This window comes from Oryx dammah, unplaced genomic scaffold (genome assembly GCF_014754425.2).
Source record: "Oryx dammah isolate SB20612 unplaced genomic scaffold, SCBI_Odam_1.1 HiC_scaffold_1, whole genome shotgun sequence".
NCBI lineage: Eukaryota > Metazoa > Chordata > Mammalia > Artiodactyla > Bovidae > Oryx > Oryx dammah.
The window spans coordinates 65638748-65663324 of record NW_024070185.1 but is presented as its reverse complement, the minus strand read 5'-3'; the positions used below and the strand labels follow the sequence as shown (position 1 = coordinate 65663324).

Genomic DNA, 24577 nt, shown 5'->3' with positions numbered 1-24577 from the left:
AGTCAAAGCTATGGTTTATCCAGTAGTCATGTATGGATGTGAGAATTGGACTATAAAGAAATATTAGCACTAAAGAATTGATGCTTTCAAACTGTGGTGTTGGAGAAGACTCTTGAGAGTCCCTTGGACAGCAAGGAGATCAAATAAGTCCATCCTAAAGGAAATCAGTCCTGAATATTTCTTGAAAGGACTGATGCTGAAGCTAAAACTCCAATACTTTGCCACTGATGTGAAGAAGTGACTCATTGGAAAAGACCCTGGTGTTGGGAAAGATTGAAGGCAAGAGGAGAAGGGGATGACAGAGGGTGAGATGGTTGGATGGCATCATCAACTCGATGGACATGAGTTTGAGCAAACTCTGGGACAAAGTGATGGACAGGGAGGCCTGGTGTGCTGCAGTCCATGGGGTTGCAAAGAGTCGGACATGACTGAGCAACTGAAATGAACTGATCCTGTTGGTTCTATTTCTTTGACAAGCACTGACTAAATACACCTTGCTATGCCAAAGACCAAACAGAAAACCAGTGGTGATAACACTGCTTTCTTTTAACCTGATTAAAGTTGATTATGCCTCTGTTCCCTATTGACTTAAAAGACTTAGTATTCCTAGAAGTCACATTGTAATGTGTGTTTTTTATATCCTACAATCTCAAACAACAAACTCAGCTCCTTTAAACACATATATACTTTGTTTTTATTCTTAGGTCATTGATACAAAGTTTCCTCATGGCTGTGGCTGGCATCACTATCACGTTTTATACGTAGGGATAGGAGTGCCCACTTCAGCTTTCAGTGATTCTCAATGCCTAGTCTCCAAACAGCAGCATCAGCATTACCAGGTGTTTGTAGGAAATGTATATTCTCGGAGCTTTCCTGGTGGTCCAGTGGGACTCCACGCTCCCAATGGAGGGGGCCTGGGTGTGATCCTGGTCAGGGAACTAGATTTTGCATGCTGCAACTAAGAGTTTACTTGCTGCAACTAAGATAGGTCTCACATATTGCAACTAAAGATTTGCATGCTACAAAGAAGATTGAAGATCCTGCATGCCACAGCTAAGACCTGGCATAGCCAAATAAATAAATAAATATTAGAAGAAAAGAAAAAAATGTGTATTCTCAGGTCTAACCAAGACATATTGAATCAGAAACTCTGAAGGAGTGGCCCAGTAATCTGTCTTTTAACAAGCTTCCAAGTTCTGATGCAAACTAAAGTTTGAGAATCACTGCTTTTACTATAGAATGCCAAAACATTTCCCCAATTTCTGCAATTACAGAAGGTAAAGGTATTCCTCCCAATACCGATTTTGACTGGGAGGGCCCTGAATAGAATCTGTCTAGATTGGCTACTGGAAAATTTTGTACAACCAGAAATGCAGAGAGATATAGAAAGCAGTCCCAATCTGACTTTGGTTGCACCTCAGAAATAGCAACAGTGGTAAAAATAAGGAAACTTCTATCTCTGCTTAAACCTTATCCTCCACTTTAGATTCCATTCCTCTTCCTTCCTGTTTCTGTATCTTCCCTCGTACTTTTTACCCTGTCACCTAAATTGCCAACCCTCTCTCTGATTCATTGATTACCCACTCAAGACCAGCTGAAGTCTCACCTTCCTCGTGATGTCTTTTCAGCTACAATGTTCTCTCCCTTTACCAAATATCTGGTAGGATTGTTGCATTTTCTGGTTTAATTACTTTAAGCTAGCATGGGATTATGGTGATGCTCATTTTTTTCTCCTTCCCAGACCCTTCAAAAGATTGCAAACCTTTGAAGGAAAGGGTATCCAACTTTTAGGTGTACAACTTTGGTCAGCTCAGGCCTCTAAAACAACACATCCTGAAGTAGGTGACTTGTCAACAATAGAAATTTATTTCTTACAGTTCTAGAAGCTGAAAGTCTAAGATTATGGTGCTGGGACAGCTGGGTTCTTGTGAAGACTCTCTTCTGAGTTGCAGATGGGTGACTTCAGGTTGTATCCTCTCGTGGTGGAAAGAGCTAGCTAATTCTCTGGCCTTTTCTATAAGAGCACTAATCTCATTATGAGGGCTCCACGTTCATGACTTAATAATCCCCCAAAGTCCCCACTTCCTCATTTAATGATACTGGAGATTAGATTTCAACATGGGGAGGACATAAACATTCAGCCCATAGCAATGCCCCAAAGCACCTGGCACCATGCTAAACACACAGTAGATAAGCAACCAATGAAAGTTGAGCACCAGAGAATTGCTGCTTTCAAATTATGGTGCTGGAGAAGACTCTTGAGAGTCTCCTGGACTGCAAGGAGATCAAACCAGTCATTCCTAAAGGAAGTCAACTCTGAATATTCACTGAAAGGACTGATGCTGAAGCTCCAATACTTTGGCCACCTGATGTGAAGAGCCAACTCACTGGAAAAGACCCTGATGCTGGGAAAGATTGAAGGCAGGAGGAGAAGGGGGTGACAGATGATGAGATAGTTGGATGGCATGACCAACTCAATGGACATGAGTTTGAGCAAACTCTGGGAGACAGTAAAGGCTAGGGATGCCTGGTGTACTGCAATCCATGGAGTCACAAAGAGTCAGACAATTTAGCCACTGAACAACAACAACCTGTATTTGTTAAACTGATCAACAGGTCACCATCAGTCTTATTGGTCTCTGGCAATTGCTAAAAGATTTTCCTGTCTTTATTTAGCTATCATGAAGAAATCTCCATTTTGTACCCTGGGGGAGTAATATTCTAGGAAAATAAATATATACAAATAAATATCAAAAATCAAACTGGGCCTTTATAGAGCTGCAAACAGTGAGGTGTAGGATTATAGAGGTGGGAGTGACCAAAAAAAAAAAAAATCCAAACTGTATCTTTAGCATCCAGAGCACCGTTGGAGCTCAGTAAATATTTCTGATGGACTATATAAGGTCCAGATTTCATTGTTTTTGTAATAAGAACAGAACATGATATACTCAAGAAATATTTGTGAAATGAATGAATCAGCTCTCAGGTTAAATATTAGCCCTGATATTCAAGTGTTCTCCCAGCCTCATGGCCAGAAGTATACCCTAATATGTGATATACACTCTGGTTTCTAATGTCTGTGCTCTGGGTATTGAATCTGTAGCAGGAATTTGCCTTTGCAGAGGGAAAGTCAGAAGCTTCTTCCTATGCAAGTAATTGGGATTCTGTTATGGTGACTATATCATGTTTCCCTGAGAGAGTAAACAATATTTTCTGCATCACCTGATGGTCCCCAGGTATCTCCTTAGAAAACTCTGCATCCTTGGGGAGCTGAATACTCAGTTCCCACTGGTGGTCCTGAATTTGATATGGTGGAACCGGTAGATGGATGTACTGATGCCTCTGCTAATATGACTCACATGTCTGCTAACACAGCTGCCTTCCTTTGAGCTGTGGGACTGCTGAGAAACTCCAGGTTTTGTTAAATCACCTCTTTTTAAAGGGGAAGGTGACTTTGCTTACCTAAGGTTCTGTTGCCCCAAGGGAAGGAGTTAAGTTACCCTGACAGTAGACAACTTTCTGATATACCAGAAAGGGCACTAGAAGGAGAGCCAGGAGATATTAGTTCTAGATTTGTCATTATTTAACTGTATTGTTGTTGTTGTTCAGTTGCTAAGTCCTGTCTGATTCTTTTCAACCCCATGGACTATAGCACATCAGGCTTCCCTGTCCTTCATTATCTCCCAGAGCTTGCTCAAACTCATGTCTATTGAGTTGATGATGCCATCCAACCATCTCATCCTCTCTAGCCCCTTCTCCTCCTGCCTTCAATCCTTCCCAACATCAGGGTCTTTTCCAGTGAGTCAGTTCTTCTCATCAGGAAGCCTAAGAGTTGTAGTATCAGCTTCAGCATTAGTCCTGCCAATGAGCGTTCAAGGTTGATTTCCTTTGGACAGTTCACATTTGTGGGCTTCAGTTTTCTCTGCAGAACAAACAGTCATCTAGCTCCTTTCTAGATCCTTCTAGCTTATGTTTTCTATTATTTCTGATTTCACTGCTTATATGCCTATTTGTTTGTTTCTAGGCATCAACGAATATGTTTTGCCTAAGTGTACTGTGTCCACCTGGATAATATTTTTTTCTGCTTGCTCAAGATTCTGGCTAATTTCTAATCATTTCCTGCATTCTTCTGGGATCTCTGGAAAATTGTAACATCAGGCTGGTTTGTAAAGTATGCAAACTCATCTTCCATTTATTCTGTTTAAACTGCTATATTTCAAAATCGACCCCAACTACCTAGGCTATAAAGGCAAAGCTCTAAACTATAAACAAAGAAATTATCATAATTAAAAAAAAAGAAAGAAATTATCATAATTAGAGCCATTTCTTCCTGAGTGGACTCACTAGAGTTCAGAGAGGTTGAAACTACTGAAGCCCAAGTTACTCAGACCTTGAGGTCTCCAAGGTCACTTGGCCCAGAATGGTTGGTATTAATAGAAACTGGTGTAGAGTTACTATTGAGAAATGTGAGTGTGATAAAATTACTTCCAGCAGTATTTGTTGGCTGACCTGAATAATCTTGAAGCCTGTTTTGTGTTGTGATGACAAGGTGGACAAAGTGTATAGGAGTATGGGATCTGACGCATTCAGGGATTTTTTTCGTAAGCTTCTGGATGAAGATGATCTCAAGCACTAATAAAAGAATGTACACTCTGTCTTGAGGGCTTATATAGGGTCTTTGGTGACTTGAGGGTTATAACATTAGGAATATAGGGTTCTCAGTCTAGGAATCCAAGCGAATGCTTCCTTAATGGGTATAATGACAGCAGGGGTGGCCATGCCAGTAGAGAGAAAGGAGGGGAAGTCCTGGGGCAGCTGATGGTTTCAGGACAAGGGATGGTACATAGAGGTGTGATGCCAGGTGGATCTAAAAGGAAATACTTGGGTGTTCTTAGGTTAATATGGCTAAAGGTCTCATAGAAAAAATCTTGGAAAATTTTAATGAGAATTTTGGGTTTTTTATTCTTTGCCATCTTTCTGGAAATCCAAGCTTCCCATGATTAATCATATCATTCACTATCATCTATTGGGGACCAGTCATCATCTAAGACCTGTGAAGTCTACTATAGTGTTACTGTTTCTTTTTGTTGTTGTTTAGTTGCTCAGTTGTGTCTGACTCTTTCCAACCCATCAGGCTTCTTTGTCCATGAGATTTCCCAGGCAAGAATACTGGAATGGGTTGTTATTATCTTCTCCAGGGGATCTTCCTCACCCAGGGATTGAACTCATGTCTCCTGCATTGGCCAGTGAATTCTTTACCACTGAGCTACATGGGAAGCCTGTGTATCTATCTATCTATCTATATCTATGTATCCTGGGTTGGGAAGATATCCCGGAGAAGGGATAGGCTACCAACTCCAGTATTCTTGGCCTTCCCTGGTGGCTCAGATGGTAAAGAATTCACCTGCAATACAGACCTGTGTTCAATCCCTGGGTTGGGAAGATCCCCTGGAGGAGGGCATGGCAACCCACTCCAGTATTCTTGTGTGGAGAATCCCCGTGGACAGAAGAGTCTGGCAGGCTACAGTCCCTGGGGTTGCAAAGAGTTGGACATGACTGAATGACAGCACAAGCACACACACACACACACACATATGAAGTAGATAAACTCTAAGTTAGGAAAGAAAAAGAGTTTTTGTCAATGGAATGATAAAGATGGGATTATGACTAGAGTAATGGTTCTTTGTGTTGTTGCTTATTTGTCAAAGGCAGCACTAGGCTTTGTATTATTTTCTCTTCTACAGTTGTTACAGATTACCAGCATACAGTTGTTGCTTATTAATTGTTTCTTCAGCTGAATCAAATGTAAGAATTTTCTGCCTCTATAAACCCTGATGAAACAATTAGAATAATGGGATAGATGATACAATATGACATTTTGGTCAATTTCTGGCTAAGAATGGCTTTGTCTGCCTCTAATATCTATATTCTCTTCTGCAGCATTTTGTCTTTGATATTTTGTTCAGTTTAGGTGATTTGCTTGTTATTGTTTACCCTCACAAACTCACTGTGAGAAGACCAGCTTCATACCCCTCAGATATGTAGACCAAAGTCAGCAGAGCTCAGGTCCAAGTGCATCTGTGATTCCCCACCTCAGATACACATATGTGCAGCATGCTCAATTGCTCAATCATGTCTGACTCTTTGTGACCCCATGGACTATAGTCCTCCAGGCTCCTCTGCCTATAGGATTTCCCAGGCAAGAACAACTGGAGTCCGTTGCCATTCCCTTCTCCAGGGGATCTTCCCAACCCAGGGATCAAACCCAAGTCTCCTGCATCACAGGTGTATTCTTTACTGCTGAGCCACAGGAGGATAGGATGGTCTCAGTACTGACTGTGAGTCCTTGAAGCTTGGGTGTCTGCCCAATCTGGACAGAGGTGATAGCAGCTCTGCGCAGACAGAAGAGAGGACAACCTGTTTATAATACAAGGAACAGAAATCAAGCCAAGAGGGGAGTAGAGGGAACAGAGTGCCCAGAGGGAAATGCTTTGTCTTGCCAATGTTTTCCTACCTCTCTAGGCAAGGGGTCATCTTCAAAGACACCTCCTGTCAAGGTAACAGTGCTAGAAGGCAAATCCTTCTTTACTCCTGCATGCCATGGATGCTCATACTTCATATTAATAGGACATTATCAGCCTAGGTGCCAGGCTCTGTGATTCACCAAGGAACAAAACAGTCGCATGTGCTGAATTGTTGTTAGCTTTCCAACAGTCCAAATCCTGGAGGTGCGCAATCCTGCTTTGAGTGTGGGCAGCAAAGTTTTGCTGAGTATTCTTTGTCAAGGAAGTCTGCTTAAAGTCACTGAAAACCTAACCCTATATATTTTTTCAAGTCAGGGAGGAGACTTGTACATGTGGATTGGTCGAGGAGCAATTGACTGTTTCCCTCTAACCCAAGAGCATGACAGAGAAGGATCAGTACTAGCCCAGAGAATAAATGAGAAGGAAGGAAAACACTCTTTAGCAACTCTTAAGTTTCTGCTAGTCTTTCAACTTCTCCACAGAGCACTTTAGGAATGTGCAACATACCTGTGCAGGTATGTTGGGGGTCTGCTGCAATTTGTTCATTTAATACACATTGAGTTCTTGTTCAATAGTGTCTGGCCATGTGGAAATTATGTGGGTGTGAGGATTGCCTACATTTAACAAAGGATGAGAGCTAGACAACTGATGAGAACATATTGTATAGCCCAGGGAACTCTACTTAGTGCACTGTAATGTCCTAAATGGGAGGGAAGTCCAAAAGTGTGGGGATATATGTATATGTATGGCTGATTCATTTTTGCTGTGCAGTAGAAGAATTGATGCTTTCAAACTGTGGTGCTGGAGAAGACTCTTGGGTGTCCCTCGGACAGCAAGGAGATCAAACCAGTCTATCCTAAAGGAAATCAACCCTGGATATTCATTGGAAGAACTGATACTGAAGCTCCAATCCTTTGGCCACCTGATGGGAAGAGCTGATTCATTGGAAAAGAGCCTGATGCTGGGAAAGATTGGAGGCAGGAGGATTAGTTGGTTGGATAGCATACTGACTCAATGGGCATGAGTTTGAGCAAGCTCAAGGAGATAGTGAAAGCATGGCATGCTGTAGTTCATGGGTTTGCAAAGAGGCAGATAAGATTTAGTGACTGAACAACAAGAAGCTAACACAACATTGTAAAGCAACTATACTCCACTAAAAATTAATTTAAAAAAAGGAAGTAGGGAACTTATCCCCCAAAGGAAAGATTTCTGAGATTAGATATGCACAATGATAGCAATTAGATAAGAAATTAGAGGAAGGATGTTCTAGGTCCTGAGAGTAGCATATGAAATGACCTATAGGAGAGGGAGAGCATGGATATTCAGGGGAAAGAGGTTCACAGTGACTGGAGCACCAGACATGCAGTGGAAATGGGATAGGTGATGATGGGGAGCTGGGAAGGGCAAGATCCAGTACTCTAAGCCACATCAGCCCAGCAGCTTATATCAGCTGAGTACCTGCATGAGCCCAACACTTTGTTTTATGTATATGATTTTGTTTACTATTGAGAACAACCCTAGGAAGTGGTTACTATCATTTCCCCCAGTTTTAAAGATAGAAAAATTGTGGCTTAGTGAATTTATGTGACTTGTCTATGATCACTGTTCTGTAGTTAATTAATGAGAGTATTAGAATTTGAGTCCAGACAGTCTGTCACCAGAGCACTTCTCAAGATTAAGTGATAGGATTAAATGACATAATTCACTTGTTATTGTTTAGTCACTCAGTCATGTCTGATTCTTTGTGACCACATGGAGTGTAGCACACCAGACTTCCCTGTTCTTCACCATCTCCTGGAGTTTGCTCAAACTCATGTCCGTTGAGTCGATGATGACATCCAACCATCTCATCCTTTGTCGTGCCCTTCTCCTCCTACCCTCAATCTTTTCTGGCATCAGGGTCTTTTCCGATAAGTCAGCTGTTCACATCAGGTGGACAAAGGATCGGAGCTTCAGCTTCAGCATCAGTCCTTCCAATGACCATCCTTTCAATGACTTCAGCTTCAGCATCAGTCCTTCAGCATCAGTCCAATCCAATTCAGGGTTGATTTCCTTTAGGACTGACTGGCTTGATTTCCTTGCACTCTAAGGGACTCTCAAGAGTCTTCTCCAGCATTACAATTTGAAAATATCAATTCTTCAGCACTCAGCCTTCTTTATGGTCCAACTCTCACAGATGCATGACTACTGGAAAAACCCTAGCTTTGACTATACAGACTTTTGTCAGCTAAGTGATGCCTCTGCTTTTTAATATGTTGTCTGGGGTTCCAGAGTTGTTGGTCAAAAGAGACCTTAATCAAGTCCACTGAACCATAGTGCTTTATAACTTGGCTAGAAAGGATTACTAATTAATATTAGAATTTAACTGTATAATTCTTTCATTTATTACTTTAGTAACCAAGTCATTGGATATTTGACTGCCTACTATGTGCTAACACCAATGTAGGAACTAGGAATAAACCAGTAAAAAAAAAAATGCAAAAAAAAAAAAAAAAAAAAGCCTCCGCAGAATCTACAGCTCTAAAGGGAAGAGTCAGATGGTTAATAAAAATTGACAAAATGTACTAAACAAGATTAAGCTTTTTTTAATGAACAGAACTCTTTAATTTTAACATAGTAAAATATATCAATCCTTTCTTATCAATTTAAGAATATTTTCCCTACCTTAATGTCTAAAGACAGTAATGTGTGTTTTCTACTAGTTATTTTCCAACATTTTATTAAAATAAAATTTCAGATTTACAGAAATATTGTGAGAACAGTACAAAGAGCCTTCATATACACTCCACCTAGATTCAGCTAGATTCATGAATTATTAATATTTGGTCATATGTACAAATGATTATTTCTATAATTATTATTAGCTTACTGAATCATTTGGATATGTTTCAGATATTAATCACCTCACCCCTACATAGTTCAGCATATATTTTCTATGTTATTCTACATAATCACTATATAATGACAATACTCAAGAAATGTAACACTGATACTCTTATTTTTCAATATGCATTTCATATTCTAATTTCTCCAGTTATGTTAATAATGTCATATATATGACTATATATGTGTAGGTATATATATATGTGGGTGTGTGTGTATGTATATATATTTGGATTTAGGGTTTAATCAAGAATCACATATTGCATTTACTTGTCCTATTTCCTTAGGCTTCTTTGGTATTCTAGCCTCTTTTTATCTTTTATGACACCGACAACTTTTTATATTTAAAATGTTTATTTTTAGTACTATTTGAGTCAAAGAATTTTGCTGATCCTTTATAAAGTACATTCTGTTTCACTTCCAGAGTTGATTGGCTATGATCAGCATCATCTAGAAAAACAAGTCATATTGATTACTGGATCTAGCCAGATTATTACTTCACTGGTCTAAAAAAAAATAATAACTAGCTTTTGAATAGAATCTAGGCAACAATTATTGGTTTTGCTGATAGATGTTTCCAGTGATTAGGAATTTTTTTTTTTTAAAAATCCTGAGAATGAGGAACAGTGTTAGAGATACCCTAGATCAACGTTATAAATATATCTCTGTCATTTAAAAATTCTGAATACCAAAGAATCTTTTTAAAGGGATTCTAGAGGAGAAACAAATTTCAAACTCTGTCCGTGGTTACATTCTTAGAAACATACTTTCCCCAGCCATGCTGGTTATCATTTGTCATGCACTACAAAATCCAGTTTTTAATGCCTGTAGCCCTTGGTCTTCATAATAAAACCATCAACATGCATGTCAGTTAATGCCAGTTGGGATGACACTGACCATTTTTAATGATCCAGTTAAGTTGTTGTGCAGAATGCCTTCCAATATGGGTTTATCTGATTGCTTCTCCTTGTTTAGATTCAAGCTAGTATTTGTCCTTTGTCTTATTGACAACCATAGATCCTTGAGGAAAGTTACCATTTCCTCTAGGACTTCTGTTAAAAACTTGAGTTCCTTTCAAGTCATTGCATTAATCTGGGCACAGCTACTACAATGAAATCCACAGCTCTAGAGCTGAAACAAGATAGATTTTAATTTCTCTCTCATATAAAGTCCACAGGTGAGTGGTAGCAGTCTTGATAAAGTGACTATACTTCATAAAGTCATTCAGGGACCCAGGGTCCTTTCATCTTGTTCCATCACTGTCATCCTCAAGTATCTGTTCTTCATGAAGTCAATGCTGCCTTGCTAGCCCCATGTCTGCATTTCAGCAGCAGGAAAACCAAAGAGAGTAAAGTGCATGCAATTTCATTTTTTAAAGGATAAGACTTAAAAGTTGCTCTTATTACTTACATTTGTATCCATTGGCCAGACTCAACAGTTGGGCACAAAGGAGGCTGAAAAAAGCAATTAGTACCTGGGAGGCCAATTGCCCAGCTAAAGCTCTAGCAGGTATATTAATAAAAGGAAGGAGACCGTGGACACTCAGGGACCATTACTGGTTTCTACCACAGTCATTCGTTAGGTTGTTATTTCCTATGGTGAAGACTCAATATATAAACAAGTGAATTCACCTCCTTACTCTAACTATCTCCTTAGGTTCTCCTTCATGATACTTATTCAGATGTTTTCTTCTCTGTGTAGAGGTCTTCAGAAGTCTCTTAATGAAGTTTTAAAATACAAAAAGTAATTAGTAAAAAGAAATTACTAGACCTAATTTCTAAAGGTGGGGGACTGTCATCTCAGAAGATTTTTGCATCATTTCTCAAAGGCAAACCTGATGATTATGTCAAAGCTAATTCAAAAGGCAGAAACAAATTGCTTCCAACCCAGAATTGAGGTGTTTAACTTTTCATTCATTACGGGGTAATCTTAGGAGGGAAAGAAATTTATTGGTAGGCTTCTCTAATGTATTAAAGAGTATAAAAACACTGAGAAGTAGGTATAGCATAATAATGCCAACAATCACCTTAGAGGTTGTCGTTAAGTTGCTCAGTCATGTCCGACTCTTTGTAACCCCGTGGAATGCAGCACATGTTGCCAAAATTTATCTCATCTTACTTTTTATTTATTTATTCTTTGGCCACCATGTGGCACATGGGATTTTAGTTCCCTGACCCATGCCGTCTACAGTGGAAACAGGGTTTTAACCACTGGACGACCAAGGAAATCACTATATCCTTATTTTATATGTGATGAAAATTATAGATGCTTCCCAGCTAGTTAACTGTAGACCTGGACTTGAAACCAAATTTCCTGACTGTGGTTCTGATTCTTCCTTCATATTAATATTAGACAGCCTCTCATTGATCTAGGGAGAAGGCAATGGCCCCCACTCCAGTACTCTTGCCTGGAAAATCCCATGGGTGGAAGAGCCTGGTAGGCTCCAGTCCATGGGGTCGAAAAGAGTCAGATACGATTGAGTGACTTCACTTTCACTTTTCACTTTCATGCATTGAAGAAGGAAATGGCAACCCACTCCAGTGTTCTTGCCTGGAGAATCTCAGGGACGGGGGAGCCTGGTGGGCTGCCATCTATGGGGTCACACAGAGTTGGACACGACTGAAGCGACTTAGCAGCAGCAGCAGCATTGATCTAGAGTCTGTTTCTCTATCCTCACATATCTGACTCATTTACTAGAGTCCAGGTAACATCTCTCTCTCTTCCAAGTTACCTGAAAAAGAAGTGCATTTTAAAAAGCAAAACAAATAAAGCAATCTTGGGAAATATTTGCTGGAGTCATGCCTTAGAATCTCTTTGAAGCTTACAGAAGAACACTTGGTACCTCAGACCCAGCGTATCCACCTTCCTTCATACTTAAGGATTATTTGTGCCTTTTCTGCCAAATTCCATGTCAGTCGCGCCTAACTCCCAGAGCCCTTTCCGATTTCACACTCGTGTAAAACTATGTCTGTCAACAGCATCCAAGGCTTCATAGAAAAGCAAAAATTAAGCAGGAAGTCATAAAACTTTCTTTTGAATACTCTTTCCACTCTGATAGGAAAGGGCCCTACAGTATTTTATTTATTTTTCTTTGGATTTTGTATTTTTATTGTGAAAGAGTTCAGATGTAAAAATAAGAACAGGGAATAATATTACATGAATATATCCACTACAGCATTTAAAGAATTCTTTCTGAAACATACCTAGTTTTATTTATCTATTTTTGGCTGTGCTGGGTCTTTGTTGCTGCTCGGGCTTTTCCCTAGTTGTGGCCAGTGAGGGCTACTCTCTAGCTGTGCTGCTCAGGCTTCTCATCACGGTGGCTTCTCCAGTTATGGAGCGTGGGCTCTAGGGCATTCGTGCTTCAACAGCGGTAGCACACGGGCTCAGTAGTTGCAGCTTCCGGGCTCTAGGGCACAAGCTCAATAGTTGTGGCAAATGGGCCTAGTTGCTCCTCGGCATGTGAGATCCTCCTAGATCAGGGATCAAACCTGTGTCTCCTACGCTGGCAGGTGGATTTTTTACCACTGAGCCACCAGAGAAGCCCAGGAATTCTTAACATTCTGCATTATCTGCTTCAGAAATTTTTTTCAGGATATAAAACATTATAGTTACTCTCAAGGCTTGGTTTCATTCTATTCCTTTCTTTCTCTTTCTCCCTCCCCAGGGATAATTAATAATTGAAATTTTCTCCTTTGAAAGTCTTCCATATCGGTCACTGCAGATCTTTGAAAGGTAATTTGGGGCTCATTTCTGCCCTGGGTTGATATTGGGGGATCAAAGATAGTGTCACAGAAACAAACTCTAGTTGGGAGATATGAAATGAGTACAAGTAATGTACCATATTTTATGAAGTGCAGGAGGATGCAACACTATTTTGTGTAGTGCCACTTATGGGAAAAAAAGAAAAAACAAGCCTTCCAAGTAAACCTTGCCATAATGCTTTGTTCACATATAATTTTTATTTTATTAAAATACTTATTTAAAACAGTTCTTTTGATGTAGGCATCAAGTTTTACTGTGTATTACTCTGTATATACATAAAAGTCAACAGTGTTCCTAGAATTTCTTCACTTTTTTTTGATTCAGACACTGATGTCCATATTTTTTCACATCACATTGGTGCCAGGTAGAGCATAGATGATGCCTCCACTTCTTAAAATGTATTTAGGGTTTTCTTCATGCCTCCAATCCTCATCTTCTGATCTATCAAGGATAGCTGTCTCACAGAGAGCTCCTGGCCACCAGAAATTCTGAGAAACTTTCAGATGTATTGAAGTATGAAAAACGCACATCATGAAATTGATTTTTAATTAGCAATTACTCATTGTACTCCTATCCAGAATAAGATATTTAATAGAACCCAAGACATTTTTGAGCTTCCCAGGTGGTGCTAGTGGTAAAGAACCTGCCTGCCAGTGCAAGAGATAAAAGAGATGTGGGTTCAGTTCCTTGGCGGGAAAGGCTTCCTAACCCACTCCAGTGTTCTTGCCTGGAGAATCACATGGCCAGAGGAGCCTGGCTGGCAACAGTCCATACACAACATAAGTCCATAAGGTCGCAAAGAGTCAGACACGACTGAAGGGGCTTCCCAGGTGGTGCTAGTGGTAAAGAACCCACCTGCCCATGCAGGAGATGGAAGAGATGCAGGTTTGATCCCTGGTCCTGGAAGATGCCCTGGAGGAGGGCATGGGAAAACCAGTTCTGCCACTTATTAGCAAGCTGATTAATAAGCTCGCTGTACCCCAGTACTTTCCTCATAGGGTTGTGAGAGAATTAAAGAAGTTAGTTTGTGTAAAGCACCTAAGACAGTGTGAGTGTTCATAATTATCTGTCTTCTCAGTCTTAAACTTTTCTAATTGCCTGATTCCAAGTTCTTTTTTTTTTTTTTTTTTTTAATTTCTTTTCACTGTTGGGAGGATCTCCACTCCAGCCCCTGGCTTCTAGGTGTTAGCTTGGCTCAGGGCAGGCCCTCTTCTCTCCCCACCCCAACCCTTCCCACTTGAATAGGGCTTGGTTTCAGTCAACTTTTCCTGGCAATGTCCCAACTCTGGTCACAGTGCCTGTTTCCAGGCCCAAAGCCTATCCCTATTGGCCCTGTTCACTGCTTTGGCATTGGCCCATAGAAATGTTTGTCCAGTTTCTGGACTCAGCCATGTCTTCCAGGTTTTTTTCTTTTTGTATTTTACCTGTGTTAAAAGATAAATTAAGGTTTATTAAAAATTTTGAGTTCCTTTGAGCAAAAACTTAATCAAATGAAGCAACAACAAATCAGAAGTGGTTAAGAGCACTCCCATGACAGAGGTTAGAAGAAAGATTTTATAAGGAAAATGTGGAAGAAAAGCAAGGAACTTATTTGATTGGCTACAGCTCAATGTATTATTTGGAAAAGACTAATTGCTTGTGATTGGTTGTCCTTACGTTTTGATTTCCTAACATAGAGGCACATACAAGCTTAGATTGTAGTCTGTTGACTGAAAAAAAAAGATACACAACATAAAAATTGAGTTATGTTTTATTTGATGGACATTCTCAGGACTTCAAGCCTGGGAGACAGGACTCTCAGATTGCTCTGAGGGACTACTCCAAGGAGGTAAGGGAGGAACCAGAATATATAGATGTTTTCACGACCAAGGTCAGGTTCTTGGAACATCAAAAAATTACTATTAATTAAAGAAAATCAGATATCTCTAGTTAACGAATTTAGAACTTTACTATGTGTGGGGGATGGGGGGGGGGTGGGGAGGTGGGAGGATGCAAAAGTTGAAACTCATTGAACTCATTCCTTTGATATTTCTCAGCTATCTGGGCCCCGTATCCTGAGTTTTCCCATCCTGAGCCTCCTTAAGGTGCGTCCTTGGGGGTGACTGCAGTGATTGACAGCTTGACTGCAGGCATCCTGTTTCCATCCTGAGTTTTCTCAGGGCTTTCCACTGAAGGTAGCTGTAATGTGATGGCCTAATGGTTGCAGCATCCTTTGTTTACTGATATGGCAGGCAACATTTTTTCATTGACACTTAGCATAGTCTGCTAAGGTATTAGAGCCACCACATTCTAATATCCACCTTGTTTAATTAGCTTAACACCAGTAATTGCCATATCTTTTGATCAGAGTGCATGATGAATGTGTGGATTCCTTGTATCACCTTGGCTGGAGTTCTTAATCATGTTTATGCATCTGTCTCTTTCACTATTGCTCATATCTGTTCATCTTGACACCTGGTCCAGCACCTGACACAATCCCTGCTTCATGGTGGAGCTCAATAAAAATGATTAGATGAATGGAATGATTTTTTTTAATTTAAATCTTTTTCTCAGCACCATTTTAAAATGTCTTGTTTAATTTGGAACTTCAAGTGTCTGTTCTTTTTTTTCTTATGAGAATTAGTTTTGAGGTCACAAATATTTGTTTGCTTTTTTTAGGCAATTAAAAAAAATGATTTTATTTATTTACTGATGGCTGTGCTGGGTCTTTGTAGCTGCATGGATTGCTCTCTAGTTGCTTTTCTCTAGTTTCAGAGAGCAGAGACTACTACTCTCCAATTGCAGTGGGCAGGCTTTTCATTTCGGGGCACCCAGCCTTTAGTAGTTGCAGCTCCTGGACTCTAGAGCACAGGCTCAATAGTTATGATGCTTAGTTCTTCCTTGGCATGTGGAATCTTTCCAGACCAGGGATTGAACTCATGTCTCCTGTGTTGGCAGGTGGATTCTTTACCACTGAACCACCAGGGAAGCCCTAGGCAAGCTGTTGTTGTTGTTTTTTAAATAGCTTTATATTTTGGTATTGCAATTCTAGAAAAATTGTAAAAGCAGTATAAAGAATTTCAGCTTCTCCTTCTTTTAGATTACCATTTACTACACTTGATAAAGAAGTAGCAGGCCCCAGATGGCATCATTTGCACTAAGCCCCATGTCAGCAAATGATTTAATACCTAGCTTAATGGCAGTTTCAACCTCCTCCAAGAATGTAATTTTAACTGGTTAGTCTGGAATTTCCTGGTCAGCACAAGTGAGGCAATCCCTCAAGACCCCTTCCCTCCCGCAAAGGAGCTTGACCTAAATCTCAATCTATCCACTCTTTGCTAGAATTTTCCCTTTCTTGACTCTTTTCTGTCTATAAACACCTTTTCTGCTGCTTGGCAGAACTCTTTTCTATTTGCTAGATAGGATCCTGCCTGATTCATTATTACTGAATAAAGCCAATTTGATCTTTAAATTTGCTCAGTTGAATTTTTTTTTAAAATAGTTTTGGCGGCAGTGCTGGGATTGAAGGAGACTTTCAGCAGCTTCCCTGGCAGCTCAGATGGCAAAGAATCTGCCTACAATGAGAGAAACATGGGTCCGATCCCTGAGTCAGGAAGATTCCCTAAAGAAGGGAACAAGCAGTCCATGCCAGTATTCTTGTTTGGAGAATTCCATGGACAGAGGAGCCTGGCGGGCTATAGTCCATGGGGTTGCAAAGAGTTGGACATGACTGAGTGACTAGCACTTTGACTTTCCAGCAGCTTCAGTAACAAGAAACACAGACATGGCATTCCTTGAACACTTAAGAGTTCTCTATCTTTCCTGCCATGTCCAAGGGCCATGGATAAATTCCTCTCAGTTCTGAGCTCCACTATCTTTACATCAGGGTCCTGATCTAATTGGCTTGCCACCATTTCCAGTTTGTTTGGAAGCTTTCCCCATTCTTCCCAGACTCTCCCCAGATTCCACAGTGGGAAATGCTGGCTGGAGCTGGACTGGGTCCAACTTAACCAGACTAAGACTCTGGGTAGCCACTGCTCAAACCACACTCCATTCACTCATATACCTTGCTCTGCTTCCTCTGAAACCATGTCTGACAAACTTGGTATGGCTGACCTTGAGAAATCCAACAAATCAAACCTGAAGAAAAGAGAAGCACAAGAAAGAAAAATCCTCTGTCTGCAAAGGAAATGCTTGAACAGGAGAAGCAAGCAGGAGAGTCATAACAAGGCAGGAGCCACCAATATGAACTGTACATTCCACAAGCATTGCCTTCTTGTTTGACTTCTTATAGCTGTTTTCCTTCATTTGATGCAAAGAGGTTGGATCAAGTTTAAGTGACAACACTGTCCCTTTTCACACCAAAGAATGAAGAACTGCTGGCAATGAAAGGCAGGCCAGCCCCCTCATCTGCCTGTCTTGCTGTTGGTGAAACAAAAAGCTGAATGGGACAACAGTGAAACCTAGAGTAAAAACCAAGTTGGTGCAAGGTGTCCTGAAAGCTATAAAATGTAGGGTTGTTTTTTTAGCCTCAGGGCATGTGGGAACCCAGTTCCTTGACTGATAGGACCTAGACTTCTAGCAGTGAGAGCATGGAGTCCTAACTACTGGATGGCCAGAGAATTCCCTGTAAAATGCAAGTTTAATCACAATGCCACTGTTTTGTTCAGATGATTTTACTTATTATAATGTGCATTTTAAAAATATCCAAATAAAAAAATTTAAAACCAGGGAAAAAAAGGACTGGGTCTGACGTGAGCTGTTCTGTGTTCAGAAAGCTGTTGCTAATGGGCATCTCAGAAGAATGCAAAACTAATGGGCTGGGGAAAAGCATTTAAGAGCTGTTGGAGCACTTGCCACCTACATCAAAGCTCTCATGTTGAGATAAATTGGGCATCGAATAGGTTAGATTGTGTAGACTGAAAAAAATAGTCACAACCTAAAAGTTGAGAGTTATGTTTTATTCTGGGGAAATTTTTAGGACTTCAAGCCCTGGAGATAGCATTTCAAGTGACTCTGAGAGGGAGGCAGAGGGAGGAGTCAGGTTATATAGAAGTTTGCAACAAGGGGCAGGTAGTCTGAACAACAAAAATTATTGTTAATTAAGGAAAGTCAGATATCTCAAGTTAAGGAATTAGAGCTTTTCTATGTATGGGAAGATGCAAGAGTCCTGGTTCGCTGAAATCATTCGTATCATATGCATCTCAGCTACCTGGGGCCAGTATCCTGAGTTCCTCAGGGCTCACCTTAGGGAGCAGCTGCAGCCTAATGGCTACCCAGCGGCAGATATTGTTCTCCTTCCTGGGTGCCCTCAGGGCTCAGAAATTGGAGGGCTGGAATCGCTACTGACCATGTCATTCCTGTTTACTAATACAGCAGGAAATACTTCATTTCTCAACTGACACAGGTCACCCACAAACCTTAAAAGAACTTCTGTGCATTGAGGAGCACTTTAAAACACGGTGTGAGGGACTTCCCTGGTGGCCCAGTGGTTAAGAATCTGTCTTCCAATGCAGAGGATGCAGGTCAGGGAACTAAGATCTCACATGCCACTGAGCAAGTAAGACTTGACACAACCAAAAATAAAAAAATATTAAAAAAAAAATATTGTGTGCTTCCCAATCCAGCAGTAAATCCCTTTTAGGTATTAGTTTGTCTTAAATTTTATAGAGTTAAATTTGCTACATTTAGGCGCACTAATTTATTTTAAGTCTAAGAATTATAGTCCTGGAAGCTGTAGATTTCAACAAAAATGGCAAAATCTTACTAAAAATCACCTAGAATTATAATGGCCACAAATGGAAATATTCCAATTTAGATAATATTGTTTATTTAAGAAGTGAAGTTGAAAACAAGTTTTCCCAAGGCAAACAAACAGAATGGGAAACCTATTTTAATTGGTATGTGTGCTTAGGCGTTCAGTCGTGTCCGACTCTTTGCTACCCCATGGACTGTAGCCCACCAGGCTCCTCTGTCCATGAAATTCTCCAGGCAAGAATACTGGAGTGGGTAGCCACTCCCTTCTCCAGAGGATCTTCCCAGACCTGGGACTGAACATGGGTCTCCTGCATTGCAGGAGTAGTTTTTACTGTCTGAGCCCATTAGTATGCAGAAGCTTCCAGCAGCCTCAAGACAGAAGAAGGATGGGGCAGACTTTAGGTCCATCTGAAAACTCTCTTCCTGTGGCATTCTGGGTTCCATACAATAAACGAGGTCCTTCATCCTGCTCATTCATACGATAATGAATTCAACTCGCTCCAGGTGCACTGTGAATGGATTATCTCCTGAGATTAGTGTATTGATAAAAAGATAGAAAATAGGATGGGAGGCCATGAATCTTACTGAACTTGTGACCATATCTGAGCAGTTTGAAAGGACTTTGGAATAAGATTGTAAACAGGAAATCACTAAACTATCAGCCTTACAGCTACAACAGCTCCAAGGCCAGAGACCTATTTAACATCTGGATTTCTCCAATTGCAAACTCCTTGTGGTTCATCATCAAAACATGGGCCCAAGAATTGATGTCTCAGTTGTCATCAGCTGGGACACTGGAAAAGAGATTATCCTCAAAGGCCTTATGCAAATTCTACAGAGTCAACTTAAATGCCCTCATGGGTGTGTGAGTGCTAAGTTGCTTCAGTTGTGCTGACTCTTTGCAGCCCTCTTGCCTGGAAAATCCCATGGACGGAGGAGCCTGGTGGGCTGCAGTCCATGGGGTCGCAAAGAGTCGGACATGACTGAGCGACTTCACTTTCATTTTTCACTTTCATGCATTGGAGAAAGAAATGGCAACCCACTCCAGTATTCTTGCCTGGAGAATCCCAGGGATGGAGGAGCCTGGTGGGCTGCTGTCTATGGGGTCGGTCGCACAGAGTCAGACATGACTGAAGTGACTTAGCAGTAGCAGCAGCAGGATTGTAGCCCTCCAGGCTCCTTTGTCCATGGGATTCTCTAGGCAAGAATACTGGAGCGGGTTACTGTGCCCTTCTGCAGGGGATCTTCTCGACCCAAGGATCAAGCCCACATCTCTTATGTCTCCTGCATTGGCAGGCGGGTTCTTTACCACTAGCACCACCTGGGAAACTCAAATGCCCTCATATCTACCTCCAAAGGAGGGTCCCTACATGAGCCCCTCCCAGAATTGGCAGGACTCTGAGAAGTTCTCTAGAAAACTGCCCGTCAGTTCAGTTCAGTTCAGTTCATTTCAGTCGCTCAGTCGTGTCCTGCTCTTTGCAACCCCATGAATCCCAGCGTGCCAGGCCTCCCTGTTCATCACCAACTCCCAGAGTTCACTCAAACTCATGCCTCTAGTAATTCCCTTAAATAGCCAAGAGGAAGCTAAAACTAAAATTAATGGAAAATTCTGCTAAATTCTGGTAATAGATACCAGAGCGATACTTTCTACTTTAAATCTCACCCTTATAGAACAACAAATCCCCCAGGAGTGAAAATGAGATAGCTGGGGTATCTATTAAAATTCAGAGAGGGTTTCTATATCAAACAAATGGAGACCTTTTACTGAAAAGTATTTCTTTCACTGTGTGACACAGCCCAATCTTTTATGCAGAGCTCTCTTTTCTGAACTAAAAGGGCTGGGAATTTCTAGGCAGTTCAGTGGCTCACCCTGGCAGTAAAGAATCTGCCTGCAGTGCAGGAGATGTGAGTTCAATCCCTGGGTTGGGAAAATTCCCTGGAGAAGGGAATGGCTACCCACTCCAGTATACAGAAGAGTCTGGCAGGCTACAGTCCACGAAGTCACAAAGAGTTAGACGCAACTGAGTGACTAACACTTTCACTTTTCAGTGGTTGGGACTCCATGTTCTCACTCTGTGGGCCTGATTTTGATCTCTGGTTGGGGAACAAAGATCTCCCATGCCACTGAGTGTGGGCAAAATAATAATAATAATAAAAATAAAATAAAAGGGCTAATATATTTTGACATCCAATGGAGACCTCATTTTAGAATTTCCTGGTCAATCTGAACCTGATCTTTTATGTTCTTTACAATTTCTCTTTGATACAAAAGAAGAAGAACTCCAATTAAAAAATCTTTCATTTAATGGAGGTGCCTAAAAATCTCTGGGCTACTTCTCATAGTGACTTTGGGAGAATACAAAATACAGTGTCTATAAAAACTCAAATAGATGACTAAGCCTCTTCCTAAATTACCTCAGTATCCAATAAAGTCTGAGGCTATACAAGTGTGTATGTGCTCAGACCTCATGGATTATAGCCCATCAGGCTCTTTTATCTGTGGAATTTTCCAGGCAAGAGTACTGGAATGGGTTACCATTCCAATGGGTTAGGGGATCTTCCTGACCCAAGGATTGAACCCACATCTCTTGCATCTCCTGCACTGGCAGGCAGATTCTTTACCACTGCACCACCTGAGAAGCCCCGGACAAGGCCACATACCAATAGTAGAAGACTAAAGCACCCAGAGGGATCATTTCCGGTACTAGTCCATATATTATAACACGCTGATTTTGCTGGTCTGAAAACAACTTAAGAACTATTAACAACACGGTTAATAGTTTTCTACTTCCTTTCCTGTTTCCTACTTGTTCCAGGTAGGATCAAGAGAAACATCCTTTTCTCATGAGTCCTACCAGACTTAGGATTGTTCCATGTTGCAGACCTTTGTTCAGTCTTCCTCAGCATCCCTGTAGACACCAGCAGCCAATACTTATTTGTCTTCTCAGCAATATATCTGGACAGTCAAGCCTCAAGAGTTCACTGTGGCCCTTTTTAACTTTCCCAGGTGTTCTGCCAAGGTTTAAGTACCCTCTAGTTCCCTGAGAAATTGACCCTTTCACAATATGTAGTAGAGAAGCCTCGTGGTGTGTCTGTTACCAGAGACATCCATAAAGATTCTACTTATTTGCCACTACAGTTAGCTGAAAAGGGACATAAAGCCTAAAAAACAATTCCAATTATCTGTGCATGTGTGCATTCTCAGTCACTTCAGTTGTGTCTGACTCTTTGCCACCCTATGGACTGTATCCTGACAGGCTCCAAAGGATCCTCCAGGCGAGAATACTGGAGTGGATTGCCATGCCCTCCTCCAGAGGATCTTCCTGACCCAGGGATCGAAGTCTCCTGCACTGAGGCAGATTCTTTACTGCTGAGACACCTACAATGATCTCTAGAAACTGTTTATTATCTAAGTCATAATCTAAGCACTGAAGGAATCCAGTTATTTCCAAAATGCACTGAGCAAATCCATGAATTTCCTAGGGCCACAACTAAGTGATAACTTTGTGGATTTCTGGGCCTGGATGTTATTATAGAGTATGGGTTCCTAGATTTTTTTTTTCTATTAGCTTCTATATTTTATGAACTTCCTAAAATTTTACTTCCTGAACCCCTTCCTTGGGAAGGTAAACATGAGCAGGCCTCTATAAAGTTAAAACAGGTACTGCAAGAAATACCTGCCTTAGGGCTACCTAACTATTCTAACCCTTTCATTTGTGCATGTAAGGAAGAACCAAGCCCTGGGAATGCCTATGTAGCACTTGGCAATAAACATAAGCCTTTTGGTATGATAGCTTGCAATTGATTCAGTTCCTTGTGCCTATCCCAATTGTCTTAAGGGATAAACTGAAGTTACAGAGTTAGTAGAAACCTAAGCAAACTAAATCCTAGGAAATGACATTTATTTACAAGCTCCACACCCTATCCAAAGCTTCCTTAATTCTGAATTGACTCAATGCTTCTCCACAAACAGACTAAGCTCCTATGAGATCCTTCTGCTTTCACCACCTAATCTTCATCTTAAACACTGCAATGCTCTTAATCCTGCTACTCTGTTACACCTGCCTGACAAAGGTGAGCTCCAGGGCTTCCAGGTGATAATGTCCCATTCAGTGACAGTGCATCCTGACTTATGAGATGCCCCTTTGACCAACCCTGAGCTGATCTTCGTTGATGGGTCATATTGTAAAAATTACCAAGGATATTTCTAAGCTGGTTATGCTGTTACTGTCCAATATGAACTGCTTGAGAGGGGAAGCATCTCATAAGCTAAATAAGTCCAGTAAGCAGAGCTCCATGCCCTTCCCAGGGAATGTCAGTTGTTAGAGGGACAAACTGTTAATATTTATACTGATAGCCAGTGTGCCTTTGCAGCCATCCACCGGAACTTCCCAGGTGGTGCAGTGGTAAAGAATCTGCCTGCCAGTACAGGAGATGTAAGAGATGTGGGTTCGATCCCTGGGCAGCAAAGATCCCTGGCGTAGGAAGTGGCAACACGATCCAGTATTCCTGGAAAATTCCATGGACAGAGGCTACAGTCCACGGGGCTGAAAAGAGTTGGACATGACTGAGCACACGTGCATGTACACGTGCACATGGACGTGTACACGCAAACAAAGGTGCTTTCTGGTTTACTCTGATGCCAATCATCTGTGTGCAAATTATTTCATACAGCTGGGGGTTCTGAACTGTAGGGATTATGGTTCTTATTGGAAACAAAACAGGATGTGTGTTTCTGTGGTGTTATGAATACATGTCTACTTTATTTTGAAACATTTGCCAAGCTATTAATAATTACTATAAAACAGTATATAATGTTAAAAATGTTAAAGGACTGCTTAGCATTAGAAGCAGACTATATCCCCAAATTCTGAAGCAGCAACAGATGTTGTTGCTTGTATAAAGCCTAGTGATACTTTTTATGCTTGTATAAAGCCTAATGATACTTTTTAGACTAATTTCCACGGTGCCCTGTCGACATTAGCACTGCCTGTTATAATAAACAATCTTAGACATTTATCAGCTGTTGATACAGGTGTTAGTTTTTAATCACTTTTTATATGTTTTAAATTTTTGAAATTCTAGTGTACCTGCCATAATATAAAATAAACACTGTACTCTAAAAAAATGAACAACAAGCAAATGACCTTCTACTACCATTCTTTTGCCTTCTGAAATTGCCATTATTAAAACTGAGGCTCACAGTAAAAAGACTGCACCTGACTTATCCAGGGAGATGCCTGATAAACAAGGGCAGCAGCAGAAGCTTTAAAGCTGTGGCACATGTGAATGAAATCCACGATCTTTTGGCGAAAAAATGACCCCTGGTTCCCAGACTTTTGCCATCCTGATGTCCTTGCAACATGGCAGCCATCTGCTCATGACAGGAATTAAGATGGGCAAACAATGGTTGTAAACTCAATGAACAGTCTGGATATTGGGAAGCCCAAGATGGCTGCTTAGTTCTTCCCAGATTCCTGGCAAACCTCATTTTATATTTTTTGCATTTCTTTATCCACTGTGTTGCTAAGTCATGTCTAACTCTTTTGTGACCCCGTGGACTGTAGCCTGCCAGGCTCCTCTGTCCCTGGATCATTCAAAACAACTCAAATTATGAACAGTATCATGGGGAAACGTTTATAAAGTTACAAAAGCAGTTAGCCACCGTG

General features: G+C 40.9%; 1 pseudogene; it reads left to right on the top strand.

The window, feature by feature from the left end:
• The first annotated feature begins 17040 nt into the window (after positions 1-17040).
• On the top strand, positions 17041-17876 carry LOC120862964 (annotated as a pseudogene).
• The last annotated feature ends 6701 nt before the right edge of the window (positions 17877-24577 follow it).